The sequence below is a fragment of the Herpailurus yagouaroundi genome, unplaced genomic scaffold (genome assembly GCF_014898765.1).
Source record: "Herpailurus yagouaroundi ecotype Mexico unplaced genomic scaffold, PumYag 29, whole genome shotgun sequence".
Taxonomy (NCBI): Eukaryota; Metazoa; Chordata; class Mammalia; order Carnivora; family Felidae; genus Herpailurus; species Herpailurus yagouaroundi.
The window spans coordinates 117866804-117894281 of NW_024412377.1; the positions used below are offsets into that span (position 1 = coordinate 117866804).

Here is a 27478-nt window from a genome sequence, read left to right on the forward strand (position 1 = left end):
GGGAGTAAACACTTTATCAGAAGCCAATCCTGTGGATTTAGTCGTAATCAGTACTTTTATTCAGATGTGGATTCATGAGCATTTCTCATTATGTTTTCTAAGTTACAACACACTGATGTGTTTTGCTCAGTGGTAAGGCATATGATTTGGCATCAGTCATTTGGCTTTTGGCTTGTGAAACAAGGGCTTTTAAATGGTGTGGGGTTTTTTTATACATTTTACCTGTTAAATTCAGGTATGGCTATTTTTAAATCTTTGTGTCTGCATCCCCCAAACTTACTGTGATTATAGTCCCCCCATCCCTTTCACTTATTATCTGCTGGTTCCTATTCATTTGCTATCATTGTGTCTCAAGTATATAACAATTCAGGTTGGCCATTTTCTAAATAATGTGACTCACACACATAACAGCCAAGGTTAGTCACATAATCTCATTCCCTCACACTCCCTCTTGCCCTGGCCATAATTTACTACCAGTCCAGACAACACAGACTACTTATAACATTGTACCCTACAGAGCTCTTCATTTGCAAGCAAGGGAAACCAACTCTGGCTAACTTTAGCAAAACAGGACATTGTTGGCTGAACCTGGGTAGCTCAGCAAATGGGAGGTCTGGCTCAGCAAGGAATCAGGGCAGCTCGGGATGTCTAGATATCTCTGTCATCTGGAAGCAGAATGAATCGGCCCCAACCTGATTTTTTTCTTGTCCTTGCATTTCTCAGCTCAAGGTCCAAAGTCTTAAGAGAGAAAACCTGATTATCTTAGCTTGGATCACAGGCAGGGCATCCTGACTGACAGTTTCACTAAGATCATAGACAATGGTGGAGGATGATATTACCAGTCAAATGAATGAGTGAATGGATGCAGAAAAAAAGTCACTGCAAGCACTTTATGGTATTGTTTACCTGATTCATAATGACAAATGATTATTACAGAAAATGTATCCACCCAAAAGAAGGCTAAAAAGTCAAATCAAAAGGGCAGTAGTTAATCAAGATAGAGTTAATCCCTTCCTCCTCTGGGAAGATAATGAAGATCATAATATTTTCAGATCGTTCAGGTAGGCAGAATTTTATCTGTAGAACTTCAGAATTAGGAAGTGCTAAAGATGATAAATTTCAGTGACTCTAAAACACTGGGGTGGACCAGCTGTATTAAGTCACCACCTCTATTTTAAGAAAATAGAGGTTCCAGTGTCCTCCACTCAGAAATAATGTGTTATTTAGGGGTGCCCAGGTGGCTGTTGGTTAAGCGTCTGACTCTTGATTTCAGCTCAGGTCATGATCTCATGGTTCATGAGATTGAGCCCTGTGTCAGTCTTTGCACTGGCAGCTGAGAGTCTGCTTAATAGTCTCATTCTCCTCCCTCTCTTTCTGTCCCTCCTCTCTCTCTCTCTCTCTCTCTCTCTCTCTCTCTCTCTCAAAATAAATAAATAAACTTTTAAAAAGTGTGTTATTTAAATCTGGAGTTTATCTCCAAAAGTAAATTTGAAGGACTGCCAAGCTGCTAAGTGGAAACTCCAGAAAGAGGGCCATTTGCCTGGGCCTCACAATCATGAAGAATATCAGATTTACATGGTCGACCTTATTGCTACATGAAATTGTATGCTATCATAGAACTAGAGTGCCAGGAATGACAAATGACAGTAGTCACACTCTTAATGTTGCATCCAATACCACCTAAACATTTGGGCACTGAGAATAAAATATTTGTTATGTACCTGTTACTTACCAGGTACATGGCACACCTGTGTAGTAAGCTGTGTTGCACTAAAAGCATTAGTTGGTTAGTTGTAAACATATGAAATATGGCATAACTTTGGGCACCCTCTTGACATATCTTCAAGCAAGAAGGCTAGTCTCTCTTGGCATCTGTCAGGTACATTCCTGATCCATACAGGAGTACACACATCTCTGATGCTGTACCCAGTACTTAGAGCCCTCCTAGGGACACTGTGGACTGCCTAAATGGCAATTCTTTAATTGCACATTTACTACCACCCGGGAGTTTTTAAAAAGTACCAATTCTTGCATCACTGCAGAGCAATTCAATCTGAACTGGGGATGGTCCCCAAATATCTCTTTTTCAAAGGCTTTCTAGGTGACTTATGTACTCTATAGCCAGGTTCAGATCGCTATATTCAAAGTAAAAAAAAAAAAATTATCACATACTTGAGAATCAGTGGAACAACTGTCAGGCCCTGAGTTCTCTCTTTGACAGCAGCACCAGGTAAGCTGTTCTCCGAGCACAGTTGTCCTGCTCCTGTCAAAGATTAACAAACTCTAATCTGTGAGAGTCCAGTACATGCATCACCTCTACCATGCAGCCTTCCAGACCTAGCCAGGCAAAGATGACCGTCCTGTCTTCTATTCCAGGATTCACCCATGGAGATCTATTACAAATGGAGATCCATAACCCCCAACTTGGTATTTCAGAAGTTTCAGGGATAAGGCCTGAGATACTGTGTCTTTAGTAAACTCCTTAGACAATTCTTATGTGCAGCCATTGTGGGACACATCACTCTCTGTCCCCCATGGTATGTGTACATACTTCTCTTATTACACATTCATTTAATTATAATGACGTATTTACCTTTCAAATTCATCTGCTAAGCCCTGAGCTCCTTAAAGGCAAGAATGATATGTTAATCAATTTGGATTCCCAGAGCCTAGCATAATTCTCTCAATAGATGTTTTTGCACCAAATGAACAATATGAGCAGATCTCAAAACCTTTTCTTTAATTTTTTTAATGTCTCATGATTTCTTACAGGGACATATGGATTTAAGAAAATAAAGTTATAAGGATTCAATGACTTTTTACCTTTTCTTTTCTACATAGTGTAAGCCTTCTTCTCACAGTTGGATTTATGTTTCTGAGTACCTATTTTATGCCAGGTACTATTAGACACTAGAAACAGAATAATAATAGCTAACATTTATTGAAAAGTTGCCATGACAGATTAATTCATTTCATCCTCACAGCAACTGGGATATAGGAATTACTTTTGTCCTTAATTTTACAGATGAGGTGAGGCACAGAGAGGGTAGGTAATACACTTAAGTCGCACACCATAGGAGATAATGGAAACAGTGTCTGAACACCATCTGAATCCAAACACATTTTCTGAGCCTAATGGTGCTTCTTACTCTGAATGATGTATAAAGCATGGTCCCTGATCCTAAGGAACTCACAGCCTCATGGGAGAGACGGACAATGTCAGAACATAGTATCATAATATATTAAAGTTCTATAGAGGAAGGGAAAATGTTTATAAAAATAAAACTCAATAAAAACTCAAGAAGGTTTCATTTTTGCCTTGAGGCGAGTAGGGGAAACGTAGTGAGGAAGACTTCATAGAGGTGACTTGGGTTGAACCATGAAAGATCATTAGTGGAATGTGGCCAAAGGGATGGATGCATGAGAATGCATGGTGTATGTGGACAGGCTGAGTATATTTATGGTGGATCCAGAGAAGGCAGTGGTAAATGGTGAGATGTGGAAGGGCACTATTGGCAGATAAAACAGCAAAGGTGTGCATAGCCATTAGAACTCTTACAGAAAGTGTGATTCAAACTGACTTAAGCAACAAGAGACTGTCTTGCCTCATTAAACAGAGTCACAGGATAGGGCTGGCCTTGAGCACAAGGGTATAAGACTTCAAACCATGTGCTTAAGCATCTAGTGATTTTCTTATGGTCTCTCAACCTGGCTTCTGCCTCTTAGTTCCATTCCTGGCTGTGGCTCCAAAACATAGTCATCTCCTGCTCAAAGTACCAAACTCACCAGCTAAGAGAGTCCACTTCTCCAACAGTTCAAGAAAACCTGCAGACATAAATTTCACTGGCCCTGATTGATCAGATTTGAGTCATATGCTGGTCTCTGCCCTCCTTAACTCAATCACCAGAGGGTGGAATGCACAATTTATTTAGCCTTAGTCACATACTTCTCCTTTGGAAGTCATGCAGTAGTCATGAAGCATATAGGCACAGAAGACATATACCCCAAAGGAGAATTGGGGTATCATAGTCACAAGAAGAGGAACTCAGTGCTGAGTAGAAACATAAGAAATGCCCACTAGAGTAGAAGTTCAGTTTTTGAGAGTCCCTGAATGTTCTCTGTAACCTAATCAAGGCTTTTTTGCATCTCATCTTGGAGTTTCTTTCTCAACCTCAGGCAGTAAGCTTTGTTTGGTCACTGGCCATGCAGAGACCTCTGTTTTCTTCTTTGGGGCCCAAACTGAGTTGAAAAGCAGGCTTCTGTTTCCCCTTCAGTTGTGAGGATGTTCACCATGGAACAAGATACAGGATCACAAACCATGCTTTGGACTTCCAGAGAAAGCCTCTCAGGCTCTCTCTGCTGAGTGTTTGCCAAATCTGCCTAATTAGACCACCCCCTCCCCACCTACCCAATCTCCATCCTATTGGCAGCCACTTTCGAAGGGAAGTTCCCGAGACAGGAATTGTTTAGATGGAAACAATCCTTCTGTAATAGCCTTGGCCTCCTCTGGCATGAATTGAGCATTTACAGTAGTGAAGCCATGTTTTATTTATGTTATTTCCTCGAGACCTCTGGTTAGCTTCTCTATTTGCAATGCAAATCAGAATAGAAAAGGTTTTATATATTCTACATACACTTCTCCTATACATCCACGTTCAGTGACAAGAGATTGCAATCTCTTGGCCCGGCAGTTCTAGTGTGATTTCAGATAATAAAAATACTCACCACTTACAGTTGTAACTTATGCAAATCGAGTCACAGTCTTCTGAAAAGCTGAGACTAAGCAGCAGACTTGGGGACTCAGAAAAGTAGCACCGTTGATAAACACTGTCGTTTGAAGGGACAACTTCAGTGAGATACTCTAACTTACACCCCAGAACTCAGAATGGAACAGATAACCATGAATTCAAGCATCACTTAGCATGCAAGTTCTTGCTGGCCTTCCATTAGACTCAAGTGGAAAAAAAATCAGAGCCACGTTTGAGGAAACAAACAAACAAACAAACAAAAAAGGACCTTGTCTGTCTGCATCTGGTACTGCGTGAAAGTGGAATGCTTATGTTTGCACTGGGGCAGTTGGACTATACTAGCTACTGGCTAATTATATTCCCTTTTGTGTAAGGCATTATTTAAAAGGCATATTTTGTGTAAGGAATGTATTCCCTTTTGTGTAAGGCATTCCCTTTTGTGTAAGTAGCTACAGTTTGGGAAATGGAATACTAGGTGAGTCGCTTCATAGAATCCACATGAGTAAAACCTGTTAGCTCAAAAACTAATGCATGAGGATTAACAACCCAAATGTAAGAAATTCCACTCAGCCTTCTGGTCACCTGTGGCCACTGCATAATCCCAATATTTGTCATCGTGTGGTAGGAGTGGCCAGCAGCTATGGCACGCTGGCCACGAGGCAGGGATCCGTAGTAACACTTTGTTATCCAAAAGACCTGACACAGGTATGTGTTAACTCCCTTTCTAGCCCTCAGCTCATTCTTGGAAACAATGGTTCTTCTTCCATATTGTCAGCAATATTTTTTCTCAAATTAGGTTGCCGTGCGTGATGATTTTCTGCTTTCAAAAATCAGACTCATGTGTCCGTAATATAATACCATATTACCTATGATGACAGGTCTGAAAATGCCTGTCCCTACTCTGTTATAAGTTTTGAGGAAAATGAATAGCTATTCTTGTTTCCCCTTTGCTCTCCTAGTGGGTGCACCCTGGAAACATAGCACTTAAACAGCAGTAACAGCCACTACAGGAACACAGCTCACCTGGTAACTGAAAGCTTCTGGGTTGCAGTGGGGATCAAGGTAATCCATACATTGGACTTGGACAGACCCAAGCAGCTCTTATAATTCAGACCATGAATTGTGGCCTAATTCTGGGGGAATTCACTGCTTTCCATGATAGAAATCTGTTTGGCAGAGGAGAAATGTTTGTTTTAAAATGAAATTCATTTGGTTAATAATTACCCACTCAGTTAGGTTGCTTTCTACAGTTCTGTAAATAAAATTTCCTGCATTGCCTTTCCCAGTGATGGATGAAACGTGGATTTAGCTTTTGAGGAATGGATCCTGAGAATATAGCCAAGTCCTCATTTCCCTGTTGATAATAGTTGCATCTAATGTCTTCTGGCTATTTTTCCTCCTGAATAATTACATGATGTAGCACACAGAAAGCACCAAAGAGGCATTCATCAGGAGTTGGAGAGATTCAACATGGGTCACTAAGGTGCCATATGTTGGCCTAATTTAAAAAGAAATTCTACAAACTGTGGCCAACATATATTAGAAGTCAGGATGTCTATCTGGGTAATTGGGTATCTGCAAATCCTAAGTTGTCCGTTAGAACATGTCTGTCAGATAGTCGAGGCAGCAAGTTACACAAGGGACACATTTGGTTAAATAACAGAAGTTGATCTGATCACCAATTTGCAGTACCTTTTAAATGAAAGCAAAACATTGGGCTCCTCTGAGAAACCATATCAGACGTATGTGGTTTTTTTCTCCATATCCCTCCAGATCCCTCTTTTTTTCACAGTATTTCTTTACCTTTTATTATATAAATGTATGTAATACTCTTTAAATATAATAAATACCCCTTATATATGTACATAGTTTTTATATGGTATATCTTTTTTTATTAGATATAGATATAGATATATAGTTTTCAAATGTTGACTACCAAGGTTGGAGGGAAAGCAGGGAAGAAAGGTTGAAAATAAAATTTTACTGATAATATCAGCTTTTTTTAGGTGTCATCAGCTTGAAATAAATAGAGCTCTTAGACCGCCTACACAGCCTTCTTGCTTATGTGAATATTCTTCCATTTTTTTACCCTTAAATCACAGGGCACAATTCTGCTTTCTCAGGAGATACAGTGAGTTTCAATCAAACTATGTAAGAACCCAACCGAATAAGATCTAGTACAGGTCAATCACTGTAATAATGTGGAAAGGCTAAAAATACTGCTTTATTTAAGCTTATGATTTCTTTAAACCTTTCAAATCATTAGGAGTTTGTCTGGGTTGCATAATTTAATAATGAAAAGAAAATAGGATTGTGAAACCCACTTTTCTCTCCCCATCTCTCTCTCTCTTTCTCTCTGATCCACAGCTTGAAAATACCTTTTCAGTCCCTTCTCTTCAATTAATGAAATAGTTTCCCACCCTATTCCCATCCTGCCTGGAGACACCATTGCCATGGTTACCTGGATACCTGTTCTCAAAGAATATATGTAGTAGCAATCAACAATTTAAACGTCTCAATGTGTTGCGCTTAGGAACAGTAATGAGACCATTATGAAACTACTTGTAGTGAAAATACCATTGATGTTACAGTCTGAAGATTAAAACTTTAATTTGTATTCATTTACTCATTTAAAGAGATAAGGATGAGGAGGCTGATCTCTGCAGCTAAATAGCAAGCCACTGACATGAAATGCCATCCACCTGAGACAAGATATTGAGGCTGCCTCTTCTTGAATACAAGTTGATAAGATGGAGAGAATAGACAGAATCACCCAAGAACCTAATGGAAAGTTAACGGGAAAAGGCCAGTGTGAAGATGGTATATTTGGAGAATAAATGTTCTTTAATAGTGAATCCATGTGAGGGTCCAGAAAAAGAGATACTCAGGGATGTTGTCTTTATTTTATCTGAAAATATTGTTTTGGTAAGCTTGATTCGAGACTTCTCATATGGGCCCATACCAGTTTTCTCTGGGGAGAAACATACTTCCCTCTGTGCTTTAGCTTTCTTGCCATCAAAAACTTTGATTGTCTCTCTGAACCAGGGGACTTAACCTCATGTCTCTTATAAAGGCTTGGGGAGATGATTTGTAAGTAATCTGAACTAGTGAAAATTTAAGACTCACGTTTGCCAATATTGCAATTTAAAGAAAACACATTAGAATGGATTAAAGATTAACCCTGTAATTTCATTTATTCTCACAATCTCATAGGCTATTTTGAGTGGGAGAGAAGGGGGGTAGTTGTAGCAAGAATGCTGGAAAATTCAATTAACTATGGTATTGAGGCTGAAAGTACTGCTTATTGACTGTGCGCTCAACATTACATCCCTGGTTCCATTTTACAAATGCATTTTTCTGTGAATTAGTATAGGGACTTTTATTAAGTAAATCTGATCCCTTGGAAAGGGAACAGGAAACACTGATTTTACATTCCAAAACCATATAACTTTTTAGAGTGAATTAAAAATCAAGACAAAGAAATGAAACTCCATTCTATCAAAATCTCTAGATTGCAGATTCACACCTTACATGCATGCACACACACACACACACACACACACACACACAATTCTGGATGAGTCAAAGTTTTAAAAATTAAAAGAATCAAATTATGAAAGCACTAGATAAAAATTGTTTTATGTTTATTACCTAAGAATAAAGGAGAACCATGGTTTAGAATTTCATAAAGGGGAATATATTTTTAAATAATCATAAACTTAAAGTTTTACATCTATACATCTCATTAATAATTATTAGGAGAAGAAACTAGAACTCTCATGCATTATTGGTGGAAGTAAATAACCCTTTACTGCATGGATAACTTGGTAATATGAATAAAAATGTATATTTCCTTTCTATTGAGATACCTTACCCATAGGCATTTTTTCCTAAAAAGATAGTTGTTTAAGTAGAATCAAAAAAAGAGGGGAGGGGACACCTGACTGGCTCAGTCGGAGGAGAGTACGACTCTTGTTCTCACCATTGTGAGTTCAGGTTGCACATTGGATGTAGAAGTTGATTAAAAATAGAATCTGAAAAAAAGAAAGAAAAGAAAAAGGGAGAAAGGAAGGAAGGAAAAAGGAAATAAGAGGTATAACAGTATCATTGACTGATCAAGTAAGTGATCAGAACTTGACTTACTTCTGATAATAGAGAAACCATTTGGTTGGTATGAGAAATATTTGAAAAGATGTTCATCACATTTTTAACATGGTTATTTTTGGTGGTAGAAACATAGATTTTTTTTTTCCAACGTTTATTTATTTTTGGGACAGAGAGAGACAGAGCATGAACGGGCCAGGGGCAGAGAGAGAGGGAGACACAGAATCGGAAACAGGCTCCAGGCTCTGAGCCATCAGCCCGGAGCCCGACGCGGGGCTCGAACTCACGGACCGCGAGATCGTGACCTGGCTGAAGTCGGACGCTTAACCGACTGCGCCACCCAGGCGCCCCAACAATAGAGTTTTTATGGGTTGAATTATGTCTCCCTTAAAGATATGTTGAAATCCTAACCAGCAGTACCTCAAAATCTGACCTTATTTGGAAATAGGATGTAATCACTTTAAAATGATTTCATACTGAGTTAGAGTGGGGCCTCATCCGGTGTCACTGGTGTCCTTAGAAGGAAGAGGAGAACCATGTGACAATGGAGGCAGAGATCGGAGTGCTGTGTCTACAAGCTGAGGAATGGCAAGGCTTACTGGCAAACACCAGAAGTTAGAAGAAGCAAGGAAAAAATCCTTCCTTATAGGTTTCAGAGGGAGCATGGCCCTTCCAACACCTTGACTGTAAGCATGTAGCCTCCAGAACTATGAGATGATCAATTCCTGTTGTTTCAATTCACCCAGTTCGTGGTACTTTGCTCCAGGAGCCTTAGAAAACCAACACAAAAGTCATTTTAAGAGGACATAGCATCTACTTTGCCACACGTGGAATAATCAACCCCAGTGTTAACAATTCTGCATCCAATGTACTGACCTGGGAGTTAATTCATGGTACTTAGAAAAAAGGCAGTAAATATGTCCTACTTCTTTGATGTTATACAGACAGCACACATGCTGAAGTGGTCTGAATGCACCCCAGGTAACAGAAGCATTATTTTCCCAGGCCCCAGAAGCTCCATCTTCTGTGAGCCATCATAAATATTGTGAAACATCTTGGGATATATCTCATTGAAGCACCACTTTGAAGAATTACAGTCCTGTTTATCACAATTTGCATTTTTTCCTCAACCATATTAGATATGACTGTACCAATAAGCTGAGAGGAAAACTAGGTCCCAAGTGTTTTTGGCATCTTGTCAGTACTGAAGGTCAACTACATAGCGGTGAGCCAGAATGCATTGTGAACAGACATATGGCATTTGTTTGGGAGAAGAGAAGGTGGGAGGAGGAGGGTCCTGTTTCCCAGCTGCCTTCCAAAGTCAGCCTGGATTCCTGTTAAAATCTTAATGTATCTTCTTTAGCCTCGTAATCATTTTCTTTCTAAGTGGTCTTTTATAATCTTGAGAACCAAGAAGACATGATTCGAGGAAACCTATGCCTTCTGACCGTGCTGCGTCTTTGGCAGAGTGAACTAGAGGATCTAATTGCATCAGGAGTGGGTGAACGTGCCAGTTCAGGACTAGAGTCTGAACACAAGGGGAGAGGAACCAAAGACAAGGCACACTTCTCCAGTAAAGCTACAACTTATGGAAAATATAGCAACAGGGCTTAAGTCACCTGTGTTCTTTTTAGACTAACTGCAGTTCAGTCAAATTATGCCTGTTTGGATGCTCTTATGATAGATAATTCATTTGAGCACAGACACTTCTGTGTGCATAAACAGCATGTGTATGTGCCTAGAGTGATTTGGGAGATAACCAAAAGACCAAGGATTAGTCAAGAATTTGGGCGCTTTCAAATGACAAAAACCCAACTCCAAAAAGCTTATGCTAAAAACAAGGAAAGGGATTTTTTTTGGAAATTCAGGGGTGGGGTGGGGGAGAGCATCCTGTCTCTAAGGACTCATCATTAAATGGATCTGTTCATCACTGTACTCCTTTTTAGCTCTGGTTCTCCTTGGGTGGTGGCCTTATTTTCCCTCCTGCTAATGGGTTTCTCCTATGTGGTCAAAGCAAGTAAGGTTTAGCTCCAGACATGTGTTCCTATAGCTCATAATCCAAGATGAAAAAGAAGAGACAAAGTTCCTCTTTTTCAGTGTCCATACATAAGTTATTTCAGAGAAGTTATCTGATTGTTGGTTTTGGACTAGGTGCCCATCCCTGAGTCCCCACTTATGCTGACTAGGAGGATGGGGCACTCTGCTTATCCAGGTGTAGATCCGCTGCTAGGAGAGCAAGGCGGTAGCACTGGCAACCCTATTAACGGAGGGTAGAGGGGCACCTGCATGACTCAGTCGGCTAAGTGTCCAACTCTTGACTTCAGCTCAGCTCATGATCTCGAGGTTCGTGAGTTCGAGCCCCATATCAGGCTTTGCACTGACGGTGTGGAGCCTGCTTGGTATTCTCTTTCCCTCTCTCTCCAACCCTCCCCATCCTCAAAATAAATAAATAAACTAAATTTAAAAAGATAAGGGGAGAAAGATTACGTTAAGGTAGAAAAGAAGTCAAGGTGCTGTTATTCAGAAGAAGAACGTAGTATAAGAAAGCCAAACAGGGGCACCTGGGTGGCTCAGTCAGTTAAGCGTCCAACTTCAGCTCAGTGTTCAGACTCATTCTGTGTCTCCCACTGTCTCTGACCCTCCCCCCCCTCAAAAATAAAGAAAAATTAAAAAAAAGAAAGACAGAGAAGATGAATGCTGGAATACCCAAACATTCCCCAAATACTATATCCCTCCCTGCTTTGACCTAGGCTTCCATGTCACTTGAAATCTTTGTCTTATTCTTTTAGGTTTTACAACTGTCCAGTATTATACAAAAGAAAGATAGGGGCCCCTGGGTGGCTCAGTCAGTTAAGCGTCCCACTTTGGCTCAGGTCACAATCTCACTGCTCATTAGTTTGAGCCCAGCGTCGTGCTCTCTGCTAACAGCTCAGAGCCTGGAGCCTGTTTCAGATTCTGTGTCTCCCTCTTTCTGCTCCTCCCCCACTCACTCTCTCTCTCTCTCAAAAATAAACAAACATTAAAAAAATTAAAAAAATAAATAAGTAAATACAAGAAAGATAGATAATAGATAACAAATGGATCAAAATGGCAAAGCTGACAAATGAAATGACAAGTCCAAGTCTATAAACAAGTAAATAAAAATTGATTGCACAATTAAAATTATTATATTACCTGAACTATATATTAAGGAAAAGTTAGATATATAATCCTTGAAAAGTATAAAGAACAGCTTATGTTCTAAAGCAAGCTATAAATTAATATAAAGCTATACTAAAAACATATCAAAAGGTAACTCATGAGATTGGGGATAAAAAACACATGCAGAATGCATTCAGTCTACGGTCTTATCTATTCAAGCAGGAGCTGTACGACTGGCTATTCAAAACCAATGTCTCCTGTGAACTTTGGGCAGACCAGTTTACTATGTAGACACAATCAATTACTATACTTTATCCCTAAAGGGGAATCTAAGCCACCAAGGCTTTACCTCTCAGGAAATGACTTCAGCCATGAAGAATTGTAAATGACTTGCAAAAAAAAAAAAAAAAAAAAAAAAGAACCCATGGATTTGTAGCAGGTGTGGTACTTAGAGACCGATCTGGTGGTTTTCCACATTAGCCAGGATAAAAATTGAAGTCTAACCTTGACTTCTGATCATCACCCTCCCTCCCAGTTGTGGAACCTGGAACTTGTCTTGCCTGAACTCAGGATCTCATACTTTGCTCAGAGTAGGATGACATCAGACCTTTGGAGTTCCCCAGACCCTTGCATACTTGTGGTCTGCAGTATTTATTTTCTCATTTTAGGTATCAGCTTTTGAGGGAAACTCCAGGTGGTAAAGTTGCATTTCCAATTGGGAATCAAACAGCCTCTTCCATATCTTTTAAACAGGGTCTCAGTTGGAACCAGCCCAGCCAGGCTCATGTAGGAAACAGGAAAGATTCAGGAGACTACTCCACAGAAAATGAAGTTTCTAAGTCAAGCTGGTTTTCTGTTATCCACATTCATATTATCTATGTAAAAGTCTATGTCTAACTAGTGTCCGGGTTTCCAATTTTTTAAAAATTAAAACACAGAGGAAAGAAAAAGATCAACTAACATCCCTTTATCCAGACAACCCCTGTTAACATTTTGATATATGCCGGTCCAGACTTTATTCATATGTAAATACGAGATGGAACTGTATTTTTCTTTCACAGCAGTAATTTTCTCTTGTAGCACATATTTTATCACCTGAGTTGTAAAACTTAATTTATTATAACATGTTTTTCCATTTAAATAAATATCTCTCTGTCATCATTTTAATCTATTATATAACTGTAATGTTATATATATCATATTACAATAATTATATATCACAATATATTATACATTATATACTATATTATACAATGGTATATATGACATTATATATGTTTAGTTATGATTTTAGGGTATTTCTTCTTCATGACTATATGTAGTTCTGTGATGACACCCTTAAAAACTTTTATGTTTATTTCCTTAGGTTCAATTCCTAGAGGTACAATTGCTAAATTAAAGCAGTTCCAGAATCTTTAGGGTTTGGATGGTTAGACAAGTTGGCATCTAAAATGGCATAAGAGTCTTCATTTTCTTTCATGCTCAGAATACCATTGATTTTTAGAATTTCTGACTATTTGGTGAGGGGATAGTCTCATCTCCATAGATCATCTCTTTAAAGACACGCAGTTTTTCATATTTTAACATATCTGAAAACAGATTGCATCTTTCAGTAGATAGTGACTCAACATTGCATTTCGGTTTAATTGGCCGTGTTTTCTTCTTTCCTAGTAGCACATGGAGTAGCAGTGTGCCCTCTGATCACTGGCATCTTCGATTGAGTGAAATACTGTATTCAGTCTAAGCAATTTTAAGTTTTGGCCCTGCTTTCCTCGCCACCCACCAAGCTTCTGGGACCAGTTGCCCTTGCTAACTACTTACAGTGTGCTCAAAGTATGTAAATTCAATTCAACTTTTATTCACATTGCCGTGCATATGGCTCGGGGAATACAAAGACGAACATGACAGTGAAGAGAAAAACTTAATTAGGAAGGTCACTGCATAAAATATTGTAATGAATTTTACCTCGAAACCTTTGCGGAACGAGGCAGGATATAAATAAATAAAAACATTATCTATACAGAAGCCAAATAGACGTTAATCTTAGATCATCTGTCGCACATGTTTCCTTTGTTGACACAGATAACCAAGCGCTCCTCTGAGCTTCCCGCATTTCCTTGAAGCCTTTCTCTTCTGGAAAGTATAAATGCTGCTCACTTAACTCCAAGGGTGTCTCCTTGCCTCCAGCTTTTTACCCAGCCACATACTGCTCAGCCCTCAAATCCCAGTTCAGAGACTACCTCCTTTGGGAGATGGCTCTGGCTCTGTGTCTCCTTTCCTCTCTCCTGCCTTCTGTCAGTATTGCTTCCACAGTACGTAGTACACTCAAAACCACACGTTGTGGTAATGCCAGAAGGTATCTGGAGCATTCCCAACTGGATCCAGGGGGTAAGACTGCCCCAGCTCCTCCACGTGTTACCTATCTGTCCTTGGGTGAGTAACTCTTAAATCTCAGTTTTCTTATCTGCAAATTGAAGTGACCACTGCCTTGTTCAAAGGGTTGTTTTAGAGAATCCACTCTAATAAAACATATAAAGCACTTAGCACAGGTGCTGCCACTGGAAAACATTGGGGAAAAAAATGCTAACTTACTGGTTCTCTGTCTCCCCAGCAGACCAATGCCCTCCCAGAGAGTATAAAGTGTGTCCTCTATGTCTATGATCCTAGTTACCTGGTATGGAGCAGATTCTCAGTATAGACGTGTTAAAGAGCTCATACATAAAAACTAAGCCCCCAGCCTTAGGGGTTAAAAGAAATTAGGCAACAGACTTCTCTTTTTGGCTCAGGAGAGCTCTTCTGCTTTCTGCATGGTCTGTCTACAGAGAAAGGTTTTGTTAGTTGGTGGCTAGTGATATGAAAAGTAATCAAAAGGACTGCAAGATCTCAATACACCGTTCTCTTTGTTATTTTTAGTTTGTTTGTTTATTTACTTTTTTGGGGGGGAAGGGTAGAGAGAGAGAACCCCAGGCAGGTTCTGAGCTGTCAGCATAGAGCCCAATATTGGGTAGAACTCAAACTGTGAAATCATGACTTGAGCTGAAACCAAGAGTCAGACGCTTAACTGACTGAGCCACCCAGGAGCCCCTAAACCATTGTTTTTTTTTAACAAATAAAAAAAAAAACCACAGTAATAATAATTGTAGGGGTGTTGGTTTTTTTTTTTTTTGTCCTTGCTTACCAGGATTCTTAAGGCTGCTAATAAAAACATGGTTATCTCCTGTATTGGTAACCTGTGTGTATGGCTATTTATTTCATTTACTTCCTGTGTCCCCTCAGAGGGGGATGTGATAGTAATTTAAAGATCTTATTAAGCAACATGAATGATCAGGACAGTGTACCAGCAGATGGAAAGACTGGCTAAAATGATATTTTATCAAGTGACTCCACTGCTTATATTGGGAAATCTTTGCTGTCTTGGAACTAGAGATATGACCAACCGCCCATATGGAATATGTGACTGAGACACTTCAGGAAGTTATGCCACCCCACAATGTCAACACATCTAGCCTTGCTGATGCCTAAAATGATGGTGATAGAATTTATGTTCTCTGAGATATTGTTCCATGTGGAAATGCCATTTTATTTGACCATTGCAGAAGGAACAGCCATAGCTCCCATTAATTGAATACTCTGATCTGCCACGTAGAGTCATGTCCGGTCATCAATTTTTCAATCAGCCTTATGAAGTAGGTATATTTCCATTCCATTTCTAGATAAGGAAAACAAGGCTTCCAAGTGAAATGACTTGCCCAGGCAGTTGGGAAAGATCAGAACTGCGAATCAAACTCAGCAACATCTGACTCTAAGCCTGTGCAGACCTCAGAAGTCATGTCTCAAATCAGCATGGTTCTAAGATTTGCTCACTTCCCCAGCCATGTTTTCTACCAAACTTCACACCTAAGACACACCAAACTTCTTTTTAGTTCCTCCAATATACCAACTATCACAGTTTTTTTCTTCCTCTTTGCCATTCCCCTTTGCTCTCTGGCTTACCTTTTGGGCCTCAGCTAAAATGCCACTTCCTCAGAAGATTTACTTCCTGACAGCTCAACACCGTCCCCAGATGCTGTTGGACAGCCCCACCAAGTGCTCCCAGAGCTACTTGGCCATCCCTCATGTTGGCATGGCTCATTCGGCATAGCCGTGTCTGGTATAATTCCATCCTTCATTGGACTGTAAGTAGCACAAGGGACTGGCTGTCAGTTGCTCTGGTTTTTCCTGTTGTATCTTCAGTGCCTGGTAACTGGTAGACGTTTAGTACAGAGTGGTGGAATGGATGAATAAATTCACAAATGAATCAACAGTCACTGGTAGAGTAGGAACACACTGCAGCAGGAGAGTGACGAAGTCCCATCTATTTTTCCACACCAAAGGCAAGTCCTTCCCTCCTCATAATTCTGTATCCAGGCTAGCCCTGCCTCATTATGGACATTACCGATTAGCAGTCTGGTTCACAATAACACCACCTTTCACTTAAACATTTGTTGTTTCCTCTGATTTATTTCTATTTCAACTTTGATGAAATAGGATCCAAGTTTCAAATATTTGGCTTTAAAATTTGAGCTACAGCTAAAACTAGAAAAGTTGTACATACATTCTTGGAGGCCAGAGCCTCCCTCATTCACTTACCTACACACACACATACATGCATGCACACACACACACACACACACACACACACACACACTTTATTTTCCCTCGCTTGTTAAAGATTACCTCCTCTGGTTTCTCATAGGTTCTGTTTCTTGCAATAAGCCGTATGCTCATAGAGTACATGTGTTTCATTTTGCTTCTATCTGAATGCTTGGAAATCTGCCTGAAGTGGAAATTTCAGAACAAAACAAAATGGTAATCAATAGCATCACAAGTGTGGTTGATAGCGGGGTTTTTTCCCTTTTGTTTTTCCTCAAAAAGTAGGCACCATAACCAAAATGCTTATGTGACAAAGAATGAAAAAAAAAAAGCAACCCTCTCGAATAATCATAAAAAGCCTTCTGATTTTTAGAAGAAATAATTAAGGTGAGGTTTGACCTGCTCACTAATCAGAGGATTGGGTTCCCAGAACACAGACTTTGTGCTATTCTACTTAACCAAAGAGCAACTTGGGCATTTATCCAACGTACTCCTCAAGGATCTAATATGTTAATTGAAAAAAAAATCTTAGGAAATAACTTTACAAGCAAACAATTCATCCAATTGGAAACACATGGGATTATTTTCCAATCTCTTTTACTTGAAATCTCAGCTGCTGATTGAAAGGATTTTTTTTAAATCAGAATTTTTCAAAGTACACACAGAATTAGTTACAATTCCAAGGTAGAATACAATTTGCTTTAATTAAAACAACATACACTCTAATTCCCATATGGACATTTTAGATTTTCGCGTGCTTAATGCTGTTACAGGTAAAGAAACATTGTTTTCTGAGCTGTCCTTCCAGATTCTCAAGGCCTCCCTCTTACCTCCACAGCTGTAATATCTCTGATGGATATAGCTTTCTCTACCGGCCCTCCTTCTTAAGGTTCTCTTGAGACGCTTCCACATTCAGTATTTCTTGACATGCACTAGGTGATTAGCTTCCATTTTCTCACTGCTCTGTGACCTTGCTTATCCTAATCACAAATGTGATGTGCATAAAGAAGCTCTCAGCAGGGGGAAAGGGCTTAGCCACCTGGACCACTAGACCCTTCAGTCTCTTCACAGCATCTGTTGTCCAAAGATTGGATATCTTAGGTAATTTGATTGATCCCTTAACACCAACACAGAAAACTGAGGGGCCGGCTGATAACCTGATAACCTCTAGAACACAAAAGGATTTGAATTGGAGAATCTTGATTCCCTGGGGTCTAGACAATTGAGTCCAAACTGAACATACTAAGGAAGGACCAAAGAGTTCGGAACTCTCCCGATGCCTAGGGAGGGCCGTTGGGAAATAAACCACATTGTTGCTAATGACCAGACCTGGAGAGTGGCTGGAGGTTGGGGGAGAGAATTTAGATTAATCCTTTCCCACCCACACTACAGAGACAAAACTCACACAGAGATAGGCACACTCACGTACAAGCAGAGCCTGCTGTGCCTTCACACAGTTGTCTTCTAGTCTCCATTGAAGATTTGAGGACATAACTTCTTTATTAGTCATTAAGATAATTAACACGAGTTTCGCATTTAGAGTCAACTCTCGATTATTCATGAAAGAGCAAGCCAAGGTGGGACTAATGAAAACCTATAGAGAATTCTTGAGCCTCACAATTTCAGTCCCTTGTACCACCCACCTAGGCATTTCCCATGCCTGCTAGTGAGTGAGGAGGTAAAAATGGCCCGAGTGTCCTCCCCTGTAACTCTTGCTTACCTTCTGCCAGAGTTGCTAAGAACCATGAAATGTCTCAGAAGCCAAGAATTTGATTAAAAAAGGAAGATGGCATCTAAGTAAATCCCTATAGGCAAACAATCCCTAAATGTTTGAATTCGTGCCATAGCGTACCCTTGACTGGGCTTAGATTCATCAAGAAAATGCTTCCCATTTAGAAAACAGATTATTGAGAGTGGGTACTGTTTCTGGACATTTCCAAGGATGTCATGAGGAGCAGGCATTCTTGTTAAGAAACTGTTTGAAGTTGCAGGGAGGTCACCCATCCTCTTACCTCCCTTTCCCATTGTGCAGCAGAAGAATAATAAACAGGTTGGTTCTGCGTTCAGCAACATTAAGATAGTGAACAAAAGCATGCACGCATAAAACAATTTCATCACATTGTCACTTGCCAAGGTATTATTGCAAAAGGATCTGGTTTGAGTTACAGAGATATCACTTTCCCCTTTCAACTATAGTTATTGAGAAGAACACTAAAAAATTTTTTTTGGCAAAAGGGGACACAATTTTCAGGCTAGTTTGCAAGGTCAAATGAACACCAATGAAAATTTATATTCACTCAGCATGTGGGGAGTTTTATGTCTGGAAAAGGACTTAATTATGGTAGGGTAAATAATTGAGTTTTTACAAGTTAAAGTAATAGCATGCAGTATTGGCCGAGCATTTTTCTGGATGTTTAGTTATACCCAAGAGATTTGTCTCTGCCCTCCAAAAGGAGGGAGGTGGAGAAAGAGTACAGAAAAGAGAATTTTTAGACTAACATGTCAATTGAGAGAAATGAAGGTAGGCTTCAGCAAGAATGAGAGCATTTGGGGGCAGGGGGAAGCACAATACCATTAAGAGCCAAGTATGGATCTTTTCTTTGAGTTTTTAACTCATGTCTCTTTATCCTCCGAGTTGGTCAGTCACATCCACCTTAACCTCACTGCCCTTTGTGTGTGTGTTGGGGGTAGGGTACTGGAGAGCAGAGATCACTGCCCCAACCCAGAAAACCTATTCAAAACAGGCTGGTCACTTCCCCCTGAATCCCAGGACTCAAATAATTGCAACTTCCTTCTTCTCCAGACCCCTGGATCATTGCTAGAATCCCTCTAAAACCACGTTCCTCTCTCTCTTCAAAAATGAAATTATAAATTGAGAGCTCATCCTCTAAATAAAGGCCCACAGGGGTTGGTGTTATTTAAAGCAGTAGAGATGCTATTTCTCTCCTATATTCCTCACAACCAGCCACATGGACTTTTCTTCTAATCCTGATCAAGCCAAGCTTGCTTCTACTGTCACAACTGTGCTTTTGATGTTCCCCTGCTGTGATGCTCTTTTTTTTCAGAAAGATCTTTGCTTGGCTGGTTCCTCACTGGTCTGCTCTCATTACAAGTGGCCACTTCTCTGAAAAGTGTTTCTGGACTAATCAGTCAGAAGCCCACCTCCTTTCCCCTCTATCACCTAAGACTGATTTGTTTCCTTCATACCACTGTTACTATCAGAAAATGTTCGCTTATTAGTTCACAAGTTTCTAGTTGGTCTCCTGCTTATATAGAACATCAGCTCTGTGAAGGGAGTCCAATTTCTATTTCTGCATCTTTGACATCTAGAATAACATGTGGACGATCATAGGCATTCAAATAATTATTTAATTAAAAAATTGTGGGGGTGCTTCTTATGTACTAGACACTATTTACATATATTATTTTATTGAATCCTCACCTCAAACTATTATATAGCTCCCATCTTGATTTTACAGATAAAAGAGATAAGGCTTAGAGACACGAAATAACTGTTAAGAGTCAAGATATAAACCCAAGCGGTACATTTCCAGAGCTCATGCTCACAACTCCGACTCATTTTTTCTTATACATTGTATATAAACCAGTTTCCAGTTCCACATATAAGGAGCTTAGACACTGCCATTCCATCCCAACAATAGGTGAAAAGCTGAATGTACTGAAAAGTACACAACTCTTCTTGGATTTGTAGAAGAAGGGAGGGTGCAGGAGAAATGGCTGCCCCCCCGGGATTGGAGACAAAGGTGAATGTAGAGAGTGTTGGCTTACTGGAGCAGAGACTCACAAGGGGAAGCAGTTTGAGGAACCAGTGTCAGGGTAGGAGAACCTGAACTATAATTGACAAGTGCCTGGAGGCTCAGTGTGGACATCTCTGAGAGTTAAAAAGTCCAAGGGTACCCAGTCATGGAGGGGAGGGGGTACAATATATGAAAGTTACCTCCAAGAAGTCAACTAGGTTCTCACAGTAAATATCAGACAAAAATCCCCTTGTTCTTCCAGCAAGAGAGGGGAATAGAACCATTTTGAAATATGCCAGAGCATTCTTCTCAGCAAGACCTGCCTGGTTAAGAAGTTAACCAAACTGCAATGCACTGGAGTTTTATCAGAACTTAACTGACCTGGGGACAGGGAAATACCCACTTCTAGTCAGCTCTACCCTTCCACATGAAAGGTGGGAAACAGTCAACTCTAGCCCACTCTAGCTATCCTGTCCTACCTAGGAGACAAGAAAAAAACTGAGAAGCACTTGTGAAGTTCACGGGCCAGAGGCATAGGCTCACTAATAGATGAATACCTAATCATAGGACTGCTGAACACTTCCCTTCCCCTCATGTATTTTCATCTCATTCCTAAAGGCCTGTTTTTAGCAGTTCCTTTTACCCAGTTCATCATGCCCAGCTACCAAGAAAAAATAATAAGACATACTAAATTTAAACAAACAAATAAACAAAAAAAAAAACCCCACAATTTAAAGAGACTGAATAAGTATCAGAACCAGATATGGAAAGAATGTTGCAATTAACAGATTATCAGACTGGGAATTTAAAACAATGATCATTAATATAGTCGGCGCTCCCATGGATAAGGTAGACTGCATGCATGAACAGATGGATGGCAGAAGCAGAGAGATGGAAATCCTAAGAGAGAACCAAAAAGAAATGCTAGAAAAAGAAAAAAGAAATGCTAGACGGAAAAAAAACCCACCATGACATAAACGAAGAATGCCTTTGATGGGCTCATTAGTAGACTGGACATGGCCGAGAAAAGATCTCTGAACTAAAGGATATAGCAGTAGAATCCTTGGAAACTGGGAAGCAAAGAAAACAAGACTGAAAAGGCAAAAAATATTGAACAGAATATCCCAGATGACTACAAAAGATGTAACATATGCATAAAGGGAATACTGGAAAAAAGAAGAAAGATAATGGAACAGAAGAAATATTTGAAACAATAATGATTGAGAAATTTCCCAAATTAATGTTAGACTCCAAACCACAGATCTAAGAAGCCTGGAGAATAACAAGCAGGATAAGTGTCTCTCCACCCCCACCCCAGACCCCTTCACCTAAGCATATACTTTTCAATCTACAGGAAATCAAAGATTAAAAAAAATAGTAATTCTGAAAAAAGCCAGAGAAAAATAAAGTTGAGTCAATTTCTTGCCTTAAGGACTTCTCAGAACCTTTAATATGCTAATGTACCCCAGGACTTGTCAAGATAAGGATATAATATCCCATTCAATTTTTCTTTTAACCACTGACTTCTTTTTCATGAAGATTTTCTTGACATTTCTTTGAACTCTGCTACCCCTGAAGTTTCTTTGGAAATTGTTCTCACATTCAGTCTGTGTCTTCAAAAACACCTACTTAGATATCAGAACCATAGATCCGCCACTGATTCAAATATTCATTCAACAACTGTTTTTTGAATGCCTATTATGCACCACTCACTTTTCTAGGAACTATGAGATGCCAGTGGAAAAGACAAAAATCCATGCCCTTTTTGAGTTACAACATTCTAGAGAGGGGGAAGATAAATAATAAGGACAATAAATAAGTAAATTCTATCATACCGTGGAAGGTGATATTCTCTGGGGGAGAAAGGAGAATATTGAAAATGATGAGATGGGGGTGGGGGTTAAAGAAGAGCCAGAAGGAATTGCAGTGAGGGAGAGGCAGATGGAAAGGATAGGTGTACGATTTGAAATAGGGTGGTCAAGGTGGGCTTTATTGAAAAGGTGGCATTTGAGCAACACCTTGAAGAAAGAGAATTAGCCACATGGATATCTGAGGAAAGAGTATCTCAGGAAGAGGAATCTGCCAATGGAAGGTATCTAGAAACCTGGCTTCATGTTTTCAAGAAGCATCAGACCAGCATGCCTGGAAAGGAATAAGAGGCCATATAGAAAAAGATGAGAATGGTAGATTAAGGGGGTTGCAGGACAGACCACGTAAGGTGAGTCATTGAAAAGCTGAAAGTATTATGCTGAGTGAAATAAGTCAGTCAGAGAAGGACAGATATCCTATGTTTTCACTCATATGTGCAACTTGAGAAACTTAATGGAGGACCATGGGGAAGGGAAGGGAGAAAAGGTAGTTTCAAACAGAGAGGGAGGGAGGCAAACACAAGAGACTCTTAAATACAAAGAACAAACTGAGGGTGGATGGAGGGGGTGGGGGGGAGGGGAAAATGGGTGATGGGCATTGAGGAGGGCTCTTGTTGGGATGAGCACTGGGTGTTGTATGGAAGCCAATTTGACAATATTATATTCACTAAAACAACAACAACAAAAACAAAAGAAAAGAGCCTTTGGCTTTTATCCTAAGTGAGATGGGAGGTAACTGCAACGTTTTGAGCAGAGGAGTGGCACAATTAGCCTTACTTTTAAAGAGGATCCTTCTGGCCATTATGTTAAGCATAGAATAGCAGGGATCAAGAAATGCTCTGAGTATAGAATATAAAGAAACAAAGTTAGAAGTAGTGAAATCAGTTGTAATAATACCCCGAGAGATGTTGTGGCTTACACCAGAATGGAGGCAGTGACAGTGGTAAGAAGGCATAGGGTTCTGATTTATTTTCAAGGTAGCCAACAGGATTTCCTCACAGTATGAAAGAGAATGAGAAGAATTGAGGATGGCCCTAAGTTTTTTGGTCTGAGCATGTGAGAGAATGAATTTAACATCAGTCAAGATGGAGAAAGCCTATAGGGGTGGAAGAGGTTCCAAGTGGGAAATTAGGGGTTCAGTTTTTGGCATGGTCACTTGGAGATGTCCTTAAGACTTCCCAGTGGAGATGATATAGAGGGAGTTGGAGTCTGGGTGAGAAATCTAGTCTAAATATAGATTTGAGAGAGGCCAATAAATGGACAGGGTTTTAAATCATGAGAATGGAGGGGCGTCTGGGTGGCTCAGGCAGTTCAGTGCCTGACTTTGGCCCAGGTCATGATCTCGCAGTTTGTGAGTTTGAGCCCCGCCTCGGGCTCTGTGCTGACAGCTCTGATCCTGGAGCCTGCTTCAGATTCTGTGTCTCTTCTTCTCTCTGCCCCTCCCGTGCTCATGCTCTGTCTCTCTCTGTCTCTCAATAATAAATGTTTAAAAATTTTTTTTAAATCATGAGAATGGAGGAATCAGCATGGCAGTACTACGGAGATCCAGTAGAAAAACTGAAACAGAACTGAGCCTGAAACCCAAATAAAAAAAGGACATGTTTCTCAGGAAACCAAACCCAAAGCCTTGACTGGTGAGTAGAAGCAGAGCAGACAATAGGAAGAAAAATGAACTTCAGCTTTGGGAACTTGAAGAAGTTATGTCTAAGAGGTCTTGTCTCCCACATAATGGCTGCCTTGAGCTCTGTCTGAGGAAGATTCTGGGACTGTGTCTGGGTGGGGAAGAAATTAGTAATTAGTGTTGTCTGTTACAGTTGTGGAGTACTGAGTGATGGCAGGCAGGGCAGCATCAGATTTTTACCATTCTTTGCCGTGAGGAAAGGCCACGTGACTAAGAATAAGCAGCGCCTGATGTTTGGAGAGTTCACTGAACGTTTTCAACTTATTTCAAGTCAACTGGCTTGGTTTATAGCAATATCAGTGTAGAACTTGTTGCTGAAATTATCTTACTTATATAAGAATAATTTTACTGCTCTTGATCCATTAGCATATGTTGGACTTAAGTGTGTGAAAGGTGATCCATGAAAAAAATAGAGTAAAAGAAGTTCTGTCCTAAGCAGGATGGTCTACATAATTTGTGGACTCAGGACCTGAATTGGGAAAGTCAAAACCCCAGGCAGAGTGGAACATGGAAAACAGCAGCCTCTCTGCCAGTGTTGAGGAGACTCACCCAGTTTAGACAGGTGGGCAACGCAAACACTCAACAAAGCTGTCAGTAGAAATGATCGTCCTTTAGGTGGACGGTTGGGAACAATCACATTTGTGGTCAAAGACAGCATATCCCTGGCTGAGACTGTTTATGTATATAGTGGAGACTGAAGAGAGCCCAAGCCCTTCACATGCTTCTGGTTAATCCTGGGTCTGAGTGTGTGAGTGTAAGAGACTCAAAAGGGCTCAGAAGAAATTAAAACCCAGGAGGCTTAAAGACAGCCTGGATTTTAAATGTGTTCCCCTACCCACAAACATATCCAACAGCAAGGAATGGGAGCTTTACTGGTTCAAGGTGTTAGAGCACAGTAGATGTGCAATCATTAGTTGACCACCAAGCTGCCCAGACTAAGGAGTAACACCTAGCAAGCCAGGTTTAAAAATGAAGGATATATATTTAAAATCACAACAATTTATCAGAGACACTAGTGACTCGGGACACAAATATAGCCCAGGCAAGTTATTAAACAAAGCAGTAGCAACAACAACCTCCAAGAGAAAAAAAAATACCAGAATCAAAGTAGCTGTACTATATTAACTAGAATGTCCCATTTTTTTAATTTTTTTTTCAACGTTTTTTTATTTATTTTTGGGACAGAGAGAGACAGAGCATGAACGGGGGAGGGGCAGAGAAACAGGGAGACACAGAATCGGAAACAGGCTCCAGGCTCCGAGCCATCAGCCCAGAGCCTGACGCGGGGCTCGAACTCACGGACCGCGAGATCGTGACCTGGCTGAAGTTGGACGCTTAACCGACTGCGCCACCCAGGCACCCCTAGAATGTCCCATTTTTTAAGAAAAAAAAAATTAAGAGACTTGCCAAGAAACAAAGTGTGACCCACACTCAGGTAAAAGAAGCAATGAATGGAAATCATCTCTTCTGAATGGAAGCACTGAATAGAAATCTTCTGTTATCAGCTATTAGCAGACAAAGGAAGGCAACTACTACAAATATGTTCAAAGAACTAAAGGACACTTATTTAAAGAATTAAAGGAAACTAACAATAGATCAACAAATAGAGATTCTTAATCAGGATATAAGATTATTAAAAGTACCAAGTAGAAATTCTATACCTGAGAAGAATAATAGCTGTAAAAAAGAAAGAAAATTTCACTAAAGGGGCTCATCAGCAGGTTTGAGCATGCAGAAGAAAGAATCCGTGAACTATAAATTGGTAGAATTATCTAATCTGAAGGATAAAGACAAAAACGAACAGAGCCTCAGAAAACTAGTGGGATAAGATCGAGCATAGCAACGTCCATGTAACGGGAGTCCCACACGGAGAGAAAAGAAAGGACGGAAACATTTGAAAAAATAATAGCCCCAAACTTCCTAAATTTGATTTTTAAAAGGCATTAATCTATATATCCAGAAAGTTCAAAGAAACCGAAGTGGGATAAATATAAATAGATCCACACCTTGACACATTGTAGTCAAACTGTGAAAAGCATAAACCAAAGAGAAAATCTTGGAAAAAACAGCAAGAAAAAGACAACTCATCATCTATAGGCAAACATCGATCCAATGACCAGCTGGCTTCTCATCTAAAACCATGGAGGCCAGCAGGCAGGAGAAGGACATATTCAGAATGCAGAAAGAAAAGTAACTGTCAAACAAGAATTCGGTATCCACCAATACTATTCCTCAAAAATGAAGGCAAAATAAAGGCCTCCCCAGATAAACAAATATTGGGCAAATCTGTTGCTACCAGATCTGTCTTATGAGATATAGTGAAGGAAAGCAGTCCTCTGGAAAAGACACCAAAAAGCCACACAAATCCACAGGAAGAAATGCAGAACACTGCAAATAATAAATATGTAGGTTAGTATAAAATATTACATTAATAAACCTTTTTTCATCTTTCCCCAACTTCCTTAAAAGACATAAGAATGTATGAAATAATATTAACACTGTAGTGTTATATTTATAATCTGTAGACTGATTATACATGACAGTAATAGCACAAAGGCAAGAGACAATAGTATTATATTAGAGCAAATTTCCTAAATTTTCAAATTAATATTCATCTGAGGAAGTCTGTGTTAAGTTAAAATGCATGTTGAAATCCCTAGGGTGGCCACGAAGAAAATAATTCACAAAAAATATATACAGTAAATCCACAGAAGAATTGCAATGTCACACTAAAATATTTGTTCCATGCAAAGAAGGTGGTCAAAGAGGAGCAGATAGTCAAAAAGGACAAGAGACATCTAGGAAATCTAAGGCAGGTCTTTGGTAAAACTTCTCTTTTTGCTGTCATGTGATTTTGGCGAAGAGGGATCTAGAACAAACAGGGCGGCCTACTTAATTTGTGGACTCCGAAATGCAGGGTCCTTGTTCAAAAGGTATTAGGAGTTTCACGATGGTGGCAGCAGACTTTGGAAAAAAAGAAACAAGGGGTCCTTCTGAGCCCAGGGCTCTGTGACTGCAGAAGTTACTTACTCATGAAACTGTCCCTCATAACAGGTAAGAAGCTATCGTATCCCAGGTTCCCGCTCTTTCAATAAGTCTCCTCTGGGAACATAATACCTTCTATTGTAGTCTTTCCCTGTTGTCTTTTCCTTTCCCATACTTGAATCCTGAGTCTCCAGCATTTGGGAAGAACTCAACCCTTCGCAATTAAAAGTCCACGAGATGGGATCCAAGCTCTTGTATCCACGTGAGCAGCTCTGACTACACTTTGCTACAGATTTTTTTGTTTTTGCAATAAAACCTGTAATTCCCTGCTTTGTGCTGACTCTGTGGTTTTCAAGGGCAGTTGGCATTTTCAACAAAGGCAGCAAGTCAGTCTCAAAGAAGAACATCATTCTAAGTAGCTGATACTCATTAACTTACCTGACAATGTGTAGTAAATAGGAAAGCCATGAAGGGTCTGTGTGGGATCATGCTGGCGCTAGCTGATGGACTTGTTAGGGTAGCCGTTACCTCGTGGTTCAGCTGTGCAATGATCTCATCGTG

At 39.9% G+C, this 27478-nt stretch overlaps 1 protein-coding gene and 1 long non-coding RNA gene across 9 annotated transcripts in view; one reads left to right on the forward strand and one right to left on the reverse strand.

Annotated features, from left to right (window-relative positions):
• On the reverse strand, window positions 1-27476 carry LOC121016159 (uncharacterized). Of its 3 annotated transcripts, none has more exons than XR_005784139.1 (5): window positions 27356-27423; window positions 16710-16809; window positions 5772-5914; window positions 2173-2263; window positions 1-29 (listed from the first exon to the last, which is right to left on the reverse strand). It is a non-coding gene; the product is annotated as an uncharacterized LOC121016159 (long non-coding RNA). The 3 variants fall into 3 exon arrangements; XR_005784140.1 differs by lacking the exon at window positions 27356-27423 and adding an exon at window positions 18055-18531; XR_005784137.1 differs by lacking the exon at window positions 16710-16809 and having other exon boundaries at window positions 27356-27476.
• PPP2R2B (protein phosphatase 2 regulatory subunit Bbeta) overlaps window positions 1-27478 on the forward strand; it is a 515907-nt gene that overhangs the window by 169893 nt on the left and 318536 nt on the right. The gene's annotated exons all lie outside the window — the stretch shown is intronic.